Raw genomic sequence first — 5,072 nt, forward strand, 5'->3', positions numbered from 1 at the left:
AAGCACTGGCGTACGTGATTAAAGCATGCCGTCGAGTTTTCGTACGGAACGAAAACACGACGGCAGGCTCGTGTTTTTCATGAGCTGAGGACCCTTTCGTGCATTTACCATTACACAGGCCAGCGGCAGATGTGCCGAAACAATAGTAATTACTTTACAAGGGGGTAGGCAAACTCGTCGCTGAAGCTCAAGAATCCTCAATTTGTCACGTTAGACCTTCACTTGGAATTGCCTCTCGGAAAATTTCAAGTGGAGGCGTGTGAACAAATTGCTGGACTCTTGAGGTTCTCATTTTTGTCGTTCTGACATACATCAGTCCGACACAAATCCTGATTGGGTGTTGGAGAGTCACACACAATATCCGCAAAAGATTAATGTTTGGGCCGGTATCTTCAATGATACATTGATAGGCCCTTTCTTCATCGATGGTAATCTCAATGCCCGTGCATATGAAGAGCTTCTCAGAAACCAAATTGTACCAAGAATAAGGGAGATTACAGGCGATAATTTTCAAAATATTTGGTTCCAGCAGGACAGAGCAGCCTGCTAGATCTCCTGTTCTGACGTCTCTCGACTATTTTCTTTGAGGCTATTTAAAGAGCAAAGTATACTCAACGCAACCGCAAAGCTTAGACGAATTGCAGAATCGGATTCTGCAACAGACTACTTTCATTGATAGGGAGATGATACGTATTGCTGTAACTGATTTTTACAATGGCATAGCTTTTTGTTAAGAAGCTCAAGGTTTTCAGTTCGAACATCTTCACCGAAGCGTGAGAGGCAAGGGAATTCACGCTAATCAAGCACCCCGAAACGTGAGATGCAAGGGGACTTACGTTAATCAAGCACCCCGAAACATGAGAGGCAAAGGGACTCACGCTAACCAAGAACCCCAAAGGGAACAGACTTTACTACGTCCACGTCCTTGTTCCTGGGTAATGCTAAACGTAAACGTAAACTGTTTGGAAAAATCCTTGAAAACCCCTTGAAGATCATCACCAAGATCAATACAGAGCTCACCAATGAATTTCTCGTTGAAATTTACTTCAGGAATTGCACTGACCTCTTGAAAAACTTTATTAATTTCAAATAACCTCTAACTGACCTTGAACGTTACAATTGACCTATGACTTGGGCACGTACCTGAATGTAGAATTTTTCGCTCTATCGATTGCAGATGTCAAAAAAGGGGGTTTCCATTCTAAAAAACAAAGTTGACCTTCAAAAAGCCATGATGGTCAACTTCAAGTTCAAAATTAAGGTCACCATTGAATTCATCGTTGAAATTTACTTCAGGAATGACCTTCATTTTTTTGAAAAATATTTTACCTGAGGAAATATCCAACCGTCCCGGGATTTTTTAGACACCCTGTATATACATAAATGTATGTATCGACTGTTTGCGGCATTAATTTCTTTTAATCGGATATCCAGATATACGATAAATAGAAGACCACCGTAGGTTTCCGATCGGCAATCGTACATCTTCGAGTTCTCGGACTGGGAAGATGAAAATTCGTTGCGCGCGCAACTATGTGCTACGGTCTCCTACTCGTTCCACAAGGACATAAAGCTCATTTCAGATATACGATCAATGGGCTACAATTCTTAATTTATTGAAATAATTAATAATTCTTGAAAATTTGTCAAACAACATAACAAAGAAGCACAGAAAAGACATTCTTAGTTATTTCATAAATAAATTAAACCTAGTCCTATAATAATGGCAAAGCTCTAGATTTGTTTACGAACAACTTTCAAAGAATGATTAATTATTATAAGTTTGCAAGGTATCGTAGGTGAGAGTCATTGAAAATACTTTTTAAGTTGACTCTGTGAACAAATTGTCCATATTCCTTTAAAAGTAGACAAACTCTAGAAATTCTCATTAAAATTGTTAACAAAATTAATAATTATTCTATATTGGCAACGTATCGTAGAAAACAGTTATTGTAAATCCATTCTTTCTGGATATCCAAAACGAATTAAAATTATTCAATGAGAAGAACCTAAAATTCTTAATTTATTGGAATAATAAATCATTTTTGTAAATTTGTAAAACATAGAAAAGAAACCTAAAAGAAACATTCTTAGTTTACTTCGTAAACAAATTATGCCTATTCCTTGAAAAATAGCAAAGCTCTGAATATCATTGGAAAGATTTACTGGAAAAACATTCGTTGTTGATTCCATAATCAAAATGAGCCTATTCCTTTGAATGTGGCCAAGCTCTTAATTTGTTTATGAAAAGCATTAAAATAATTAATAACTATTATAAGTTTGCAAAGTACCATGGGTTAAAAGCCATCGAAAATACATTCTTACTTGACTCCGTGAACAAATTGTGCCTATTATTTGAAAAATAGACAAACTCTGAAAATTTGTATCAAAATTGTTGAAATAATTAATAATAATTCTATGTTTGCAAAGTATCCTACAAAAAGGTTATTGTAAATCCATTCTTTCTTTATACGCTAAACTGATTGATCCTATTTGTTGAGTAAAAATGAAATGAATTTCTAAATATTCATAATTTTACATTATTTATCATTATAATAGAAAAAAACTCGTAGTTGGAATTGTGAACTTTTTTATAATTCTTTCATAAAAAAGAGGTTGCGATTATACCTCGAAATCTGAAGTCACATTGTCTCATCACCTATTGGTGATGAGATAATAACAGAGAACGTGCTTCACCGAAGTACGCTTCCCGAGTCTAATAAGGCGTCGAAGCATTTTTGAGGGATCTGTTTACATTATGGATGTAAACATTTCCAGCGATCGTACCGAATGTCGATCCTCCATGTCGTTTCGGTGTCTTTGGGATATCGTAAAAACATAGGATGTCGTAAAGATGTCGTAAAGATGTCGTAATGATGTCGTAAAGACGTCGCCAAACTTTGTGCCGACTGGGGAGCTCATATATGTTGTTTAAAACATTTATTTAATCTTCAAACACTGTAATTATTTAAGCAATCTCCATAAATGGCTATTTTTTAAAGTATACGTTTCATTTATTATGTTGCTTAGTAAATTTACAAGAAATATTAATTACTTAAACAATTTTAATTTAAAAATTAAGAATAAGAATATCGATCCGATAATTCTTTTCTATGTTGCTTTGTAAATTTATAAGAATTAATAATTATTGAAACAATTTTTATTAACAAAATTAAAATTTTCCCTTTTTTCTACAAGTAAATTTGTTTACGAATTTAACTAAGAATGTCTATCCGATGACTCTTTTCAATTTTGCAATGCAAATTTACATAAACTATTAATTATTTAAGCAATTTTAATTTAAAAAAACTAAAACTGACCTTTTTTCTAAGAGCCAGTTTGTTTGCGGAATCCATCTAAGAGTCTGTATCCGATGACTCTTTTCTATATTGTTTTGTGAATTTAAAAGAACTGTTAATCATTTAAACAATTTTAATTTAAAAATTAGGAGTTTGCCCTTTTTTCTACAAGTCAATTTTTTTACCGATTCAAGTAAGAATATCTATACGATAACCCTTTTTTATGTTGCTTTGCAATTGTACAAGATGTATTAATTGTTTAAACAATTTTAATTAAAAACTTAAACGTGCCCTTTTTTATGAGTCAATATGTTTGCGGAGTCAACTAAGAATGTCTATCGGATGACTCTTTTCTATGTTGCTTTTTAAATTTACAAGTACTATTAATTATTAAAACCATTCTAATTAAAAAATTAAGCCTTAAGCCTTTATCCTATGAGTCCATTTGTTTTCGAAATCAACTAGGAAGGTACATTCGATGACTTTTTTCTATGTTGCTTTGTAAATTCATAAGAACTATGAATTATTGAAACAATTGCAATTAAAAAATTAAGAGTTTGACCTTTATCCAACGAATTAATTTATTTTCGAAATCAACTAGGAAGATACATTCGGTTACTTTTTTCTATGTTGCTTTATAAATTTACAAGAACTATTAATTGTTGAAACAATTTCAGTTAAAAAATGAAGAGTTTGGTTTTCTTTCTACGAGTAGGCTCCATTTCTTAACATAATTAACTAAGAATATCTTTTTGATGACTTTTTTTCTCTGTTGCCTTGAAAATGTACAATTATTAATTATTTAAAAAATTTTCATCAACAAATTTATAGTTTGGCTATTTTTCAAGTAAGAGAAATAATTTGTTCACAGAATGAACTAAGAATGTCTTTCGATGATCATTTCTCACCATACTTTGTAAATTTATAATAATTATTCAGAATTTAAACAATAATTATAAACATATTAAGAGTAAGGGTATTTTTAAATGAATAAACACAATTTGTTAACGAAGTCAACTAAGGTTGTTTTTGCGATAAATCTTTCCTTAGTTATTTGTTAAATTTGCAAGGATTATTAATTATTCAAGGATAGGCTTAATTTGTTTACGGAATGAACAAAGAATGTATTTCCAATCACTTTTTACTACGACACTTTGCAAATTTACACTATTATTTATTATTGAAATAAGTTTCATACCCAAATTTAGAACTTCACAGTTTTTTAGATTTTGAACCATTTGAACATTTTAAACAAATTAGTTCTTATGAGAAAATGTATGCACTATATATTTAATAAGAATTAGAAAAGAAATTAAAACTGTACAATGGTAAAAACTTTCATTTTCATTAGTTTTAGTAATTAATTCTTTTTATTAATTTTTTTCAGTAATTTCGTTATAGTATGTATGCATTTTAGTACAATTTAATCACAATGCGGCTACAAACGAGTTTATTCTAATTACTCGCAGTTTCCTAAACATTTGGTCATATGAGAGAAAAACTACAGAAAACCACTTCCCAAGTTTAGCCGGGTTTTCAAATTTTGAGTAAGAAACCCGGTCATGCATCGTAGATGGTCAACCATCAGAGTGCTAGGGGCGCTCGAAATGGTTTGACATTAGGATTCTTCTCGAGTCAAAATAATTTACTATGTATTTCTATGAAATGTTGTACACGCCGTCTCGAGAGCACTCACACTCGCTTCTTCAACAGATATAGGGGCCATCCATAAATTACGTAACGTGATTTCCCCGCCATTTTGCGCCCCCCCCC

The 5,072-nt window shown here is 32.2% G+C and overlaps 1 long non-coding RNA gene across 1 annotated transcript in view; it reads left to right on the forward strand.

The window, feature by feature from the left end:
- The window catches only part of LOC117173286, a 26,404-nt gene that overhangs the window by 14,095 nt on the left and 7,237 nt on the right, over positions 1-5,072 (forward strand). The gene's annotated exons all lie outside the window — the stretch shown is intronic.

The sequence above is a fragment of the Belonocnema kinseyi genome, chromosome 5, assembly GCF_010883055.1.
Source record: "Belonocnema kinseyi isolate 2016_QV_RU_SX_M_011 chromosome 5, B_treatae_v1, whole genome shotgun sequence".
NCBI lineage: Eukaryota > Metazoa > Arthropoda > Insecta > Hymenoptera > Cynipidae > Belonocnema > Belonocnema kinseyi.